The sequence below is a fragment of the Schistocerca nitens genome, chromosome 9 (genome assembly GCF_023898315.1).
Source record: "Schistocerca nitens isolate TAMUIC-IGC-003100 chromosome 9, iqSchNite1.1, whole genome shotgun sequence".
NCBI lineage: Eukaryota > Metazoa > Arthropoda > Insecta > Orthoptera > Acrididae > Schistocerca > Schistocerca nitens.
Genome location: NC_064622.1, coordinates 229,716,668 through 229,732,058, shown reverse-complemented (window position 1 = coordinate 229,732,058; position 15,391 = coordinate 229,716,668). Strand labels below are relative to the sequence as shown.

At 44.2% G+C, this 15,391-nt stretch overlaps 1 protein-coding gene and 1 non-coding gene across 2 annotated transcripts in view; one reads left to right on the top strand and one right to left on the bottom strand.

Moving 5' to 3' along the window:
- Window positions 1–15,391, bottom strand: part of LOC126204145 (serine/arginine repetitive matrix protein 1-like) — a 410,265-nt gene that overhangs the window by 246,380 nt on the left and 148,494 nt on the right. The window lies entirely within an intron of this gene.
- Trnas-aga (transfer RNA serine (anticodon AGA)) lies at window positions 13,809–13,883 on the top strand. The gene has a single exon. It is a non-coding gene; the product is annotated as a tRNA-Ser (tRNA).

Below are 15,391 nucleotides of genomic sequence, written 5' to 3'. Positions count from 1 at the left end.
TGTGTGTGGCGGTGTAGCACATCGCGACAGAATGGAGCGGAGGACACGGCAAGTGTAATTGCCCTATCTCCCACAAACTTCGCTCAGTGGAAGAGGGGGCAAAATGAGCGATCGCGTGTCTCGCCTTTTCCGTAAATACTCGACCGTTTATAACGAAACAACGGTCAAAGTTTTCGAGGTACTTTGTATGCCTTTTAGTGAGTAAATAGTTAAACAGGGGCAGTGGCACAGTGGCTATCGTCGAGGCTTTACACTTTACCGCCCTGCGTTCGAAATCCAATTATTATTTTTATTTTAATTTTCCATTTATCTACCCTTGTTCGTAAAAGATAGCCACGCGAACTTTTTTAAATGTATACTGAAATAACGTTGCCTTCATTCTTCTACTACCTATATGTCTGGTAAATATATTTAAAAAAGAAAAACAAACAATAAACTAACGGGAAAATTATTTGAAATTGTTTTCGGTGAAATTCTTTCTTTGTACGTGTCTTGCCGCGAAATTATTGCCAAAGCGTGAAATTTTCAGCAGTTCCAACGACATGTCGTTCCCGAGTGAGTTTCAAAGAACAAAAACATCAGTGTGGTAAACCTGCTTCGCACGATGCTCGTGGTGATCGGAACTCCTGTGTTTCGAATGTTTCTACGATCGCTATAATCAAAGGCAATGCACCAGATTTTCCTTAAGAATAAACGAAAGAATAAAATGTAAGAATTAGTACAAGAATTCACATAAGAGTATGAGAGTATAAAAACATTGTAACCCTTGAAAACGCCATACACACGTATGTTATATAATAAATGTATGTAATTTATTGTGAAATCAAGGGTTAGCTTTAAAATTAATATAACGCCCATGTATGCCCTAACTTCATAAGAAACATACGTTAGTAGCCTTCTACGGACATAGGTGGATAAATGAAATAGAAAATAAAGTAAATGAAAACAATAATCGGGTTTCGAACAAGGGGCAGAGAAGTGAGAGGCAGCAAGGCTAGGCACAGCGCCACCATTTCTCTGGAGAGTGAAAGACACCTAAATTTCGTCGAAGACTTTGACCGTCGTTCTCTCAGAAACGGTCGAGTGTCTGCAGATAAGCCGAGAAGCATGCTCTCTTGTTTTGATCCTCTTGCACTAAGCGAAGTTTCTGAGAAATAAAGTTATGGCACTTGCCGTGTTCTCGTCGTGAGTATCTCGACATTCGGCTTAAGAAATTTAGGATAGTCACGCAAAATTTAAATCCGGTTGGCCAGCACGGTGTTCCAACTGCGGATGTAAATTTAGGCTCTTAAGCAATAAGAATGGAGAATTAAGAGAATAAATAAGTATTCAGAGGGTAACAGATAGAAGAAAGGGAACTCAAATGAACGGGAAAGTCTGAATATCTAGAGAAATGGATGTAACTAAATCCTTCTGAGAAAGAAACCTTTGTACTACGGTCCAGACAAGCTAAAATTGCTTATCAGCTACCCTGAAGTTCGTGAAAGATGAATTCAGTATCAGTTAATGCAAGATAAGAAGTTACTACAATATAATACGATTGGAGGCCCTATGTACCATAGAGTGCCTTGCTGTGAATAGAAAAGGTGTGATCGAGAAACTAGAAATAAGAGAAAGACAGAACTCGAGAAAATCCTATGCTGAAAAAAGACAATGGTGAATTGAGGAGATAACACAACCAAAAACTGTGTACACATGTAGATAAGATGGCTGAGGATTGTTTCCTATGGCCACATTGGCAGTATGAGTCCTACAAGATTGAGCAATTGGATCTTTCGCTACTTTCTCTACAAGAATGTCAAGGAAGGATGGTTCGTTGAAGTAGAAAAATACCTGAAAGAATTTGGAATTTAAAAACAGAAATTATAAAGAAACGTGAGGGAGGATCAAAGTTAATACTCAGACGTAAGGAAAAGGAAAACTGCAGTTTTAATGGCATGGTCCTGAGTTCACCAATACGACAAGAACAAGAGGAATACTTCACTGATAGCAGAATATGAGTCCACTGTCTTAAGAACTGTGGCACCTACTGATTGTGGAAAGAATAAATGGAGCAACAGTGTGCTAGGAAAATCCTGAAAGCATGTAATGTAAAATGAGACCATGACCACTAACAACGACACGGGCCCCATTTCATGGCATGGTGTGGATGTAACCCAGGAGAACGGCGCAATGTCTGGAGGTCACGAAATGTACACCAAGGTCTCCCCTCATTCTGACAGTACCAAGTTTGTGAAAATTTCTGCCACCAGCAGGAGATGAATTAGTTACCTCCGGGTCGACAGCGCTAGGAACGTCGGATGCCGAACTGGCTGCAACGTGAGAAGTGAAGTTAGTGCTGAATAGATGCTGGTGCCTTCTGGAGAAGTTCGGACATTTTTGGAGAGCAGTGCGGAGGGGTCTTTGTTCTGCGGTGTTGCGCCACGTGGTCTGGGCAGCGCTCAGGAAGTGATGCGCCACCGGAGAAACAGGCCGGGCCGGAAGGCGTGGTTTCTCTCCGCCGCTGCTGCCTGTGCCTCGTCTGCACGCCCCACACACTGAGCCAGCCTGCGACGTGATGCCCTCATCGTCGCTGCCACGGTATTTTCTGCTGCAGTTGTGACCACTACATACTCTGTACAGGAGACAATATGAAAAATGGGGCAACCATCTGTAGAGTTGTAAAGCTGTCTGCAAAAGTATCTACGACCAATAGTTTTTTTTCCCAAAATATTCTTAGCCAATTCTACTCACGGTAAATCAGCCACGTTTCGTGAATTACAGTAAATTTCGTACTCGTTACTAGCTGCAAAAAGCTTTTAGTATCGATCAGGAATAGCTCTGTTTTGTAACGATAAAGTAAACACTGATGTCTATCAATGCTCTCGAGTAACAAGCAATACATGCCAAATAGTGCATTATAAATGAAAAATTTGCCATTTTTCCAAGTATTGTTATTTGTGTTCGTCGCATACCGAACAGATTTCTTTCAGTCTACACTCCTGGAAATTGAAATAAGAACACCGTGAATTCATTGTCCCAGGAAGGGGAAACTTTATTGACACATTCCTGGGGTCAGATACATCACATGATCACACTGACAGAACCACAGGCACATAGACACAGGCAACAGATCATGCACAATGTCGGCACTAGTACGGTGTATATCCACCTTTCGCAGCAATGCAGGTTGCTATTCTCCCATGGAGACGATCGTAGAGATGCTGGATGTAGTCCTGTGGAACGGCTTGCCATGCCATTTCCACCTGGCGCCTCAGTTGGACCAGCGTTCGTGCTGGACGTGCAGACCGCGTGAGACGACGCTTCATCCAGTCCCAAACATGCTCAATGGGGGACAGATCCGGAGATCTTGCTGGCCAGGGTAGTTGACTTACACCTTCTAGAGCACGTTGGGTGGCACGGGATACATGCGGACGTGCATTGTCCTGTTGAAACAGCAAGTTCCCTTGCCGGTCTAGGAATGGTAGAACGATGGGTTCGATGACGGTTTGGATGTACCGTGCACTATTCAGTGTCCCCTCGACGATCACCAGTGGTGTACGGCCAGTGTAGGAGATCGCTCCCCACACCATGCTGCCGGGTGTTGGCCCTGTGTGCCTCGGTCGTATGCAGTCCTGATTGTGGCGCTCACCTGCACGGCGCCAAACACGCATACGACCATCATTGGCACCAAGGCAGAAGCGACTCTCATCGCTGAAGACGACACGTCTCCATTCGTCCCTCCATTCACGCCTGTCGCGACACCACTGGAGGCGGGCTGCACGATGTTGGGGCGTGAGCGGAAGACGGCCTAACGGTGTGCGGGACCGTAGCCCAGCTTCATGGAGACGGTTGCGAATGGTCCTCGCCGATACCCCAGGAGCAACAGTGTCCCTAATTTGCTGGGAAGTGGCGGTGCGGTCCCCTACGGCACTGCGTAGGATCCTACGGTCTTGGCGTGCATCCGTGCGTCGCTGCGGTCCGGTCCCAGGTCGACGGGCACGTGCACCTTCCGCCGACCACTGGCGACAACATCGATGTACTGTGGAGACCTCACGCCCCACGTGTTGAGCAATTCGGCGGTACGTCCACCCGGCCTCCCGCATGCCCACTATACGCCCTCGCTCAAAGTCCCTCAACTGCACATACGGTTCACGTCCACGCTGTCGCGGCATGCTACCAGTGTTAAAGACTGCGGTGGAGCTCCGTATGCCACGGCAAACTGGCTGACACTGACGGCGGCGGTGCACAAATGCTGCGCAGCTAGCGCCATTCGACGGCCAACACCGCGGTTCCTGGTGTGTCCGCTGTGCCGTGCGTGTGATCATTGCTTGTACAGCCCTCTCGCAGTGTCCGGAGCAAGTATGGTGGGTCTGATACACCGGTGTCAATGTGTTCTTTTTTCCATTTCCAGGAGTGTATATTATTCATCATGATCATCTACATCCATGGATTAGGTTCGAGTCCGCAGGCGCGCGACTGCTACGGTCGCAGGTTGGAATCCTGCCTCGGGCATGGATGTGTGTGATGTCCTTAGGTTAGTTAGGTTTAAGTAGTTCTAAGTTCTAGGTGACTGATGACCATAGATGTTAAGTCCCATAGTGCTCAGAGCCATTTGAACCATTAGGTTCGAGGAGCCGTTTCCGGCGTCAGCGTTTTAGCTCCATCGTTCCCTGGGCCGACCTATGTCCCTTACCCCTTTGGGTATGCTCCGTACGAACAGGCCTCTTGAAGGCCCAAAAGTACCCACCAATCACCGTGTCATCCTCAGCCGATAGACGCCTCAGGATGCGGAATAGAGAGTCATGTGGTCAGCACACTGCTCTCCCGGCTTTGTCAGCTTTCGTGACAGGAACCGCTACTTCGCGACCAAGTAGCTCCTCCAATCGCCTCGCAAGGACTGAGTGCCCCTTCGTGTCAATAGCGCTTGGTAGACACGGACTGTTATCCATGCATGTGCTAGACAAGCCCAACAGTGCGTAACTTCGGTGATCTGACGGGAACTGGCGCTATTACTGTGGCAAGGTCTGTGGCTTACCCCGTTGGATAAATACTGCAAATATTTTTATCATATCTGCCTTTCTCTCTTTTGTCTACATGTTGCTTCCATTACTGCTTACATCCGTCGATTTTTTCTGTTATTACAAATATTTTAAACTCCTTTATAATATCCTCTTTTCTTATTCTATCATTTAGTTTACTTCGTTTAAAATCTGAGGAATTTAATTTCTGACTTCATTCTTCGATATGTGTGTTCCTTGTCGCGCGGGGTGGCCGCGTGATTTGAGGCGCCATGTCACGGATTGCGCGGACCTCCCCGCTGGAGGTTCGAGTCCTCCCTCGGGCATGGGTGTGTGTGTGGTTCTTAGCATAAGTTAGTTTAAGTGGTGATTTACGTCTAGGGACCGATGACCTCAGCAGTTTGGTTCCTTAGGAATTTACGCACATTTGAACATTTTTTCTTCCTTGTTTGCTAGCGAAGCCACAGATCCGTAATACAGCACTGGAACAGCTAGTATTTCATAGAATTTCAGTTTCATTTCTTTAGTGGTCTTCTTGTTTAATGATCTTTTTATTGCTTCACAGACGCCCTGAAATTTTGCTGTTATATTCTTTATATCTTTATTACAAACAAATGAAACGTAGCTGCTCAGATGGTTAAATTGACTTACTTGCTGGATGATTTTACTTTTTGTCTCTATTTTTGATCGCACTCATTGTTTTCCTTGGAATGTCATTCCTTTTGTCTTTTCTACAGAGGTTTTGAAATTATGATTTTGGTCAGTCTAATTTAAAAATATTTCCTTGTACTTCTTCTTCGGAAGTGGCTCTTACAGTGTAACGTCGGCGTACATGAATGTTTTTATGTAATGAGCCTCATCTAGTTTTATTTCTTTGTTCATATTTGTTTCCCCTTTCCATTTATTAATCATTAACTGCTTGACTAGTTATAACGTCATTCTTTCACTTTTGTTCCCTGTTTTACTCCAAATTTAGTTTCATTCTATAACCTTCTTACGGCCCATATCAAGTGTCTTGGAATTCCATTTTCTTGCACTACTGAGAAAAGTCTTGTCCTGCTTAATCTTTCAAACGCCTTGAGATGAAAGCTATGTTTGTCTCATTATTAAATACTTTTATTTTATTTATCAATATCTTCAAAGTAAATGTGATATCCATTGTTGTTCATCCAAATCTGAATCCACTTTGGTCTTAAGTTAACGATGTTTCGGCTATTGGTCTTAATCTTAGAGTTGAAATTTTTCCATATACTTTATATCCAGCTGTTAAAAAACTATCTCTTGAAACCCAGTATCTCGCGTGCCATCCACGGTTTTATGTAACATATTATTCATCTTTTTTCTCAAGCAAAATATGTTTTGTGCCGCTTCCATTTTCCTTTTCCCATCCACCGTATAGTCTTCCTGCTTATCTTTTCCGTTTAAACTCAGAGTTCTCTAATTAAAAAGCCATGTTTTAGTCACGCCAGAAGTCATGTAGTCTGTGCTTTCATCTGCTGTCTTTTTCTAATTAATAAACTGTTTGATCTAACAACTGAGGGACTATTGTTAGTATCAGAACATTATTACATTTATTTTGATTTAAATAGCTTTATTTGACTATGTTTAACACCAGCCTTTGACCTGTGGTGCGTTGTACGCTTACCCAGAAATATTATGAACTTAATATCAAATATTCTAACGGTGTGGTGTACCATGACTGCCATACGTTTCGTGGAAAACATGTTTATATCAGCAGCTGATGGTATAACTTTATAAATACGTGTTTCATTAATATCAAACATTTTTTAATATCGGTTCTGTGGTAATTATTAATTTCCGTTAGTCTTTCTCGTCCACAATTTAAACGATCTCGTCCCATTATGTCCGATGTTTTCTTACCTGGATGTAGCTGGTTCGCATTATGGTAGGGGAAGCAATATTCGACCTCAAGTATTTAAAGAGCGAGATGAGATGGGGGTGGGAAAGGAGGAGAGGGTAGGATGTCGATATAGAGTTACGGATCATCAAGCCTTGTGACACGCTGGTGGATTAAACTGCAGTGTCTAACGGTGTGAGGCACATACGATTGTTAATGATGATGCGTTCGTCGGAAGGGGACGATCAACGGCCTCCTTGGTACTGTTATAAATGCGTACCCTATGTGTCGGCCCAAGTTTTCACGTACCCTAACTATATTCACGGATAACAAAACAAGAACTACACTATTGTAAACAAGCAATCTCCATGTTTATGTACCCAATACCTATAATTTTTATATGTTCTGTGTATTGGTATCTGTCATCCATTTTCTCTTACTTGACTTTTGTTTTATCAGAGTAAATGCGCAATTTGGTCAGATCTCGTCGAAAAGCTTTGAGTTCCTTCATCAGTGATCCATCTATCACGTGGCAAACATCGAAAAAGTTCTTAAACCTTCCCCCTCCCCCCCCCCCCCCCAAAGATGGTTGTTACACTACATGATCATCATATTCCATTTCCCACAAAAGTATTTCTCAAGTCGGTTTATATGAACTATCTCGTTTAACGGTCACCTAATCTCTGTTACTTCTATATGATCTACTTCAGTATATATAAGAATTTCTGGTGATATTTCTAGCTTCTCCATTTCTAATCATAACTTTATATTTCCCGCTATGCTTAAAATAACACGCTTATTTTTTGTTTTGCAATTTGATGAACTGAGAAGTCATGTTATAACTTCTTCTCCCACAGAATTCTTGCGTCTGAGTCCTATAAATCAGTCATTTGATACTATACATTTGTCCCGTGCTCTGTCATTCATATTTGTAACACTTGAGGTACGCCTAAGTGATCTTTAACTTAAGGGCTTCCTCACATGACCGCTTTTTCTGCATCAGAACATTATCCAAATTACATCGTGTTAGCAGCGAGAAATGTGAGTGCTTATATCGCAGGTTTCTCTGTTTCCTCTTTCGTTCATCTGTACATCTCTGTCAGTCTGCAGTATAAGTTGGGAGAGTCGCTCCGCTAGAAACGCGATCATGTGACGCTACTTTTTTCCGCCGATCATTTGAGGCCATTAGAGTAATACGAACGGTTGGATGGTACAAATACTCGTAATAGAAATGTAATAGATGACTTTAATTTTCAGACGTAAAATTTCTAAATACAGGTCAACTCTTATAAAAAAAAGTAAAGTTAACAACAAGCCTTGGTTAATAATGGTATTTATAGCTGTTTTTGCTTTTTTATTAGAACTGACCTGTATTTTTACTCAGTTATGGCTTCTGCACGTCAATTTTCGACAACTTATTGTTAGAATTCCTGAACTTTGGTAATCTGAGAAGACCGGAAGAATCGACTGACGGGTGCCTCAGCTTTCTTCTTCCTAACCGCCGGAAAACATTTCGCTTTCATCACGGAACTCATCAGCAGTTGGTGATGGTTTCCGCAGTGGCAGAACGCCGCCTGTCTCACCCTCTGTGATGTAATCAGGTTCTGGAAGCTGTACCAGAATGACGACAGTAATGGAATATTAGCCACTTCCTGACTCCGAGAGATAGCAATCTTGGGCCTTACCAAGGAAGTCAACTTACCAAAACCAAATTTTCTTTCATCTGCCGTAATAGGCATTGAAGTCAATGTTCCTTACGAAATTGTTCTATGAAAATGCTTGCGTACAATTTGTGTTCAATATAAAAGAAGTGGAGTTGGAAAACTGCCGGATTTAGCTATGATTCCAGATGTGTATCTGAACTTTGCAGAAAGCATGACAAATTTTTAAAGTGTGTCATCTTTATTGAAGATTAATGATTTGTTTTCATACAAAAACAGTAATTCCATGACAGTGATTCCGTTTCTGCATATCATTAGGAGCGTAAAATGTCGGTGTTAAGTTACTGAAATATAAAATTAATAAAGTTTGAGTACTTCAGGTTAATATAGCTGTACAGGTGTCAGATTCATCCTCTGTATTGTTCAATTGTTCATGATTTGCCTAAACTACAAGATGGTGGGTCCTAAACTGGAAACCAGGAACAAATAACAACAAATAACTCATTTACGGTGTGAGAACTATAACTTCGTCGTCAGTTAAAACTTACACCCCCTTAACATCGAAATAACGAGGCTCGTAAGATATGTAAATTTAACTCGACAGTATCGCCTAGAACAACTTCGTTGTAGTATTGAACGCGGAATTGTGCATTTAGATTTCAGGCAGAAAAGCCAATACATGAATTCCATGTCAAGTGCCACTGCCTGATGCATTCAGTCACGACCCAACTTCTGTTAAGAGCAGTTGCACATCCACTCTAGTTTCCCATCTGTTAGACGTTCACTCTTCTTTTTTTTTATTTTTTTATTTTTTATTTTATTTTATTTTTATTTTATTTTTTAGGGGAAGGGTGGAGGTAGGAGGAGGATGGGGAGGTTATGGAGACTTACGCGTCATTCGTTACACAGGACACACTTAGATATGAATGGAAGACCGAATCGTTTGCAGAGTGAATTAACTCAGCATCTGGAAAAGTTAAGCGTACAGGCCAAGATAATAGCGAAATAAATGCTCCATTTACGTTACAGAAAAGAATAATACCCAGTTCTCTGGATTCTCTGCAAACAGACCAAATATAGCGACACAAAGGACGGAGAAAGAGATTGCGTAACGAAAACAGCTACAAAAACTTAGAAGTGCTGATTTAGTGGAGTTCGAAAAAGGTTAGTGGTTATAATGCTTGAATGAATCAATTGAATTCTAAGTTATAAACGGATGAATGTAAATTAGAGGCTCATAAGAAAAGTAGCAATCGTCTTCTCGTGTTTACGACAGCAATAGGTTTTTAATCAACGTCTGGTCGACGTTTGGGACATCAGAGACAGGGCAGAAGTACATTTCGAATAGAATGGGGAAATAGATCGGCCATCTCTCCATTTGTCTCAGATAATTTAGAAAAACCACGGAAAAACGAAATACGGTAGCCAGCGAGGACGATGGATCCTTTTCCTACAGAAAGCGAATCTAGTGAAGTGGGCTACTGCCCACCACGCCCGTCCTATACAAGTTGCATGAATGCTGTTGACGTCATTATAGACTGTAGAGTGGGAGATGCTTGAGGAGAGAGAGTAGGAAACGTTACCGAATAGAATCAGGTAATTTTAAATTAGTTTTGCCCTGAAACAATATGTTCCAGTTATTTTAATCAAATAATAGTGAGAGAGAAGTAGCTATAAAATCAATCACTTCTGGCCAACACAATTCCCATATCTCCCAAATAAACCGCAGTAAAACTTCCTTAGACAAAGTGATGGATCGCGTGTTACAGACCGACAGACAGATTCACACACACACACATAAACAGCATGTGCCCGGTCAGAGATGGTTTGTAGTGGGTGGTTGTAAAATAAGCTGTTACAAATGAACATAAGAGTTATCTTATTCCCACGCCGATTTACAGGGTGATTTTCGTGCCGACAGTTTTGTTGACCACTTCAAAATAAAGAAGGGAACTTAATTCTGGCTTGGAAGTACGACTGAGAAAGGTGCAGTGTTAGACAGCACTTTAATTGGTGTCGTTAGTAATTGTTTGATAGACACTGATTTCCGAGATTAGGCGTACCATATGGCAGGATTGCAAGTGTTTCGGCACTGATATTTTATCAACAACATACAAGACTCTAGAACAGAGGCTGTCCAAGGCAGAGGAATGTTTATAGCGACATTTGCGCGATGATACTGACGGCACACAGATACTGATGACGCTTAAATCACAAACAATACCGACTCGATAATCTATGTTGAAGGAGGATTTCATAATTTGACATCTCTGATGACGTTTTTGCCATGTTGAAAGATTCAGACTGTTGCGGTTGGCCCGGGGTAAACTGTCACTGCCCAGCAACAACAGTCATTACTAATCACCCTATCAACCTCGCATGAACTGTGGCTGTTGGCAACATAATCCGTCAGCAGCCATACTACGCATCTAAACTATTGCAAATGATTCTTCTTTATCTCTTTTTGTCTAAACCGCTACCCTTCGAGACCTAGTGTCTACTATTTTTCAGATGGGACCGTATTAATGGGTGATCGCGCACAGACTTATGAACAGTATCGTAGGCCTACATCCGGTGAATTCCATGATAACGAAGTAACCATTTCGCAGAGGTGCCAGTAGAGGTTTTCCCGATGGTCTAATGAGAGTGAGAGATTTGAAGGGCTCCATTTTTCCGTTAGAATTTCTGTGTTCTCTCTCCCCCCCCCCCTTTCCTCTCACCCCTCACCACCTCTCTATCTCGGTCTCTTCTAGCAGCTACACTGAAGCGCCAAAGAAACTGTTACAGGCATGCGTATTCAAATTCAGAGATATGTAAACAGGCAGAATACAGCGTTGCGGTCGGCAACGGCTATACAAGGCAACAAGTGTCTGTCGCAGCTGTTAGATCGGTTTCTGCTACTACAATAGCAGGTTATCAAGACTTAAGTGAATGTGAACGTGATGTTATAGTCGGCGCACGAGCGATGGGACACAGCATCTCCGAGGTTGCGATGAAGTGGGGATTTTCCCGTACGACCACTCAAGAGTGTACCGTGAATATCAGGACTCCGCTAAAACATCAAATCTCCGACGTCGCTGCGGCCGGAGAAACATCGTGTAAGAACGGGACCAACGACGACTGAAGAGAATCGTTCGACGTGACAGAAGTGCAACCCTTCCTCAAATTGCTGCAGATTTCTATGCGTTGATTTATTACGGTTTTGGCTTAGTTCAAATGGCTCTGAGCACTATGGGACTCAACTGCTGAGGTCATTAGTCCCCTAGTACTTAGAACTAGTGAGACCTAACTAACCTTAGGACATCACAAACATCCATGCCCGAGGCAGGATTCGAACCTGCGACCGTAGCGGTCTTGCGGTTCGAGACTGCAGCGCCTTTAACCGCACGGCCACTTCGGCCGGCTGTTTTGGCTTGCACTGTAGTCTTTTGTAAGTTTTCTAACGTTAATTTTCGGCATAAGCTGTTGCTATGTTTCAGGTTGCTTGGATCAGTTTCGATGTTTTCGGGATGCTGGCTTTCATTTATTAAATGTTCTGCGAAAGTGGAATATGTGCTGTCACTCTTTAGAGCTCCCATATGTTCTATGTACCTTGCTCAGAAGTCTCTGCGCGTTTGTCCTGTGTATTGGGATTTGCGTGTGAGTTGGTGTATTCCTGCGTTGCTGAATTTCTCTGGATTTTCCTTGTCTGGTCTTAGTTTCTTTGGCGTTGTGACGTTCGCTCTGAATTAGCCGGAAGTTAGTAGTTCCTTTACAGCCACAAGGTGAGTTTACTGAATACTGAAAGGGAGACCCGAGGCGGAAATCGTTCTGTACGTTCACAGTGGGTGTGTATTGTGGAGTGCCGCTTGTAACTCGTAATATCATGTTGTGTACGGCCTGCAGGCTGTGTCGGAGGTCGTACGCCTCTCCACAATGCATCTAAAGACGACGGACATCAGCATCGTACGGTCTTCGCGGCAGGATTGAGGGGTTTTTCCTTTTTCTTCTTTTTTTTTTAGTGTTGCTCTGTAACGGTGGTAATGGCCTTTACAAAGGGCGCTCAGTTGACATTGTACCGCCTCGCGCCGGCGCCGGCCGATACGGGCACGACGGAACAAACGGCGCCGCTATCCGCATTGTGGAGTCGGATTTCGCGGACGTGACCGAGCCTCCGCCGGCAGTCTCGCGGCCGAGCCATTATCAAGGCGGGTAGGGGTAGGCGACGCGCCTGGCCGGCGGGCACGCCCAACAGTGCAGGCCGGCGCCGAACCCCTGACCAACTAACTGTACGCGGCCTTCTCTGGCTCCGGCTCTGGCGCCGCACGCTGTCACGCACCGGACAGTCGTGGGCGGCTGCGGACCGGGCAAGAAAAGCTCCGGCACGATCCCAGGCCCGGCACTGTGACGACATAATTATCGATTTGCCGCGAGTTGCTCGGCGGAGCGTCGCCAAATTGGACCGCTGCGCCGATTGTCTGCACAGCTGACTACGAAGCAGGGCGACTGCCTGAAGGAGAGTAGGTCTAGAAAGGATAAGCTCCATCTCTCCGGACAGTGTCGACGGAGTTTTATCGCCCAGTATTTGATCAAATTTATTTCCTACATTTGCCACTACGCTACCTATAGATCTTAGATTTTCCTCGAGACATCTGAGTCTCATCTTCATCTACGATAATGATAAACTCCGAAGAAATGAATTAAAATTTGTTGCAAAGCTGGGAGTTGAACCTGGGTCTCCTTGTTTACGAGGCAGGGATGCTAATCATTACACCATCCCATCCCTATCCTAACATTGCTACAAGGATTGCCCAACTCGAGTGTCCTCCCCTACACAAACTTCAATTCATATGAATGAGATTTTCACTCTGCAGCGGAGTGTGCGCTGATATGAAACTTCCTGGCAGATTAAAACTGTGTGCCGGACGGAGACTCGAACTAGGGGCCTTTGCCTTTCGCGGGCAAGTGCTCTACCAACTGAGCTACCCAAGCACGACTCACGCCCCGTCCTCACAGCTTCACTTCTGCCAGTACCTCGCCTCCTACCTTCCAAACTTTACAGAAGCTTTCCTGCGAATCATGCAGAACTAGAACTCCTGAAAGAAAGGATATATCAGCGCACACTCTGCTGCAGAGTGAAAATATCATTCTGGAAACATCCCCCAGGCTGTGGCTAAGCCATGTCTCCGCAATATCCTTTCTTTCAGGAGTGCTAGTTCTGCCTGGTTCGCAGGAGAGCTTCTGTAAAGTTTGGAAGGTAGGAGGCGAGGTACTGGCAGAAGTGAAGCTGTGAGGATGGGGCGTGAGTCGTGCTTGGGTAGCTCAGTTGGTAGAGCACTTGCCCGAGAAAGGCAAAGGTCCCGAGTTCGAGTCTCGGTCCGGCACAAAGTTTTAATCTGCCAGGAAGTTTCAATTCATATTTTAAGCTTATTTTCACCTTCTTAGATCGTCACTATTGCTGAGGCTGTGTGTCATTGGAATAACACCCTTTTTTTGGATGTAATGAGGAACTCCTGTACCTCAAGTGTAGATGATCTATACATCTTACAATTAGATTTTCTTCGAGATATTTTAGTCTCGTCTTTATCTACGATAATGACGGGATCTGAAGAAATTAATTAAAATTTGTACCACGGCCAGGACTTGAAACCGACTCTCCTAGCTTAGTAATCCCGTCTAGTAAACAAGGAGACAGGAGTTCAAGTCCCGACCATGGTACAAATTTTAATTCAGTTCTTTAGATTACATCACTACACTGGCTGATGGAAAGTATCCGTACACTACTACATAATGCAGAAATGACTACTGGATGTCACAAGCCACCAATATAAAAGGAGGCAGTCAGTATTATGTTTTCAGTGGAGAAGCAGTAACAACAGAATGGGTCTGTCAGGAGAGCTGAGGTACTATGAACGTGGACCACTCAGTGCAAGCCATCCGAGTAAAATAAAGCATTATGGATACTTCAACTCTTTTAAGGCTGCCCAAGTTGACTGTAAACCAAGACCAGGTAGACCTCACGTACTGACAGGGACCATCGAGCATTGCAAAATATACAGGGTGGAGAAAAACTGTGTCACGAAATTTTAAACCTGTGTAGCTGATGCCAGAAGGAACCAAAATTACCAATGTTGTGTAGGTCGACAACGCACAAATTTTAAACTATGGGAACTAGGCGCCACTCGCTCCGATTGGCCGTGGGATTGCCTTGTTGCCGGATGCTCTGAACAACGCACGATCGGGAATACTTTGCCTCCTGGAGATCGCGATGTATCCAAGGCGGCTCGCACGCTCGACGGTAGCGCGCCAGCCTTCCACTCTGAGGGCCTGGGGGCGAATCCGCCGGGCTCCTTACACATCCATTGTAGTTTCATGATAAGACGTACCGGGAACAAACCCGTTAACAGCTGTTATTTCGCTTACAGAAAGTTTTTTACAAATTGTGTCGGCCCTGAAAAAGGGACTTTCTTGTAGCTAGGACACTGTTTACTTATAGCAGCTGCTCGAACTGGCGACCTTCTAATGCGACAGAAGCTTGGTAATGTCGAACATGCTTTGCTGAACTGTTTCAGAGATTCATAGAATTGCCCTGATGTGATAGGTGGCACGTCTCCATTTCTAGGTGGTTCGCATCCGAGTGGGTCAACTAGAACCTCGAATAACCCCCACAGGAAAAAGTTCGGTGGCGTGAGGTCTGGTGACTGTGGGGCCATGTCGTATGAGCAGCTTTGCCACTTACTCGGCCGTCGAAGAGTTCATTTAAATATCCGAGCACAAGCACGAGTGCTATTTGCGGATGCCCCGTCACTCTGCATGCCGTATGTCCAGGGGAACATCTTCCAGCAGTCCGGGTGGAGTTTTTTGCAAAAAGTGAAGGTAATTTGCCCCGGTGA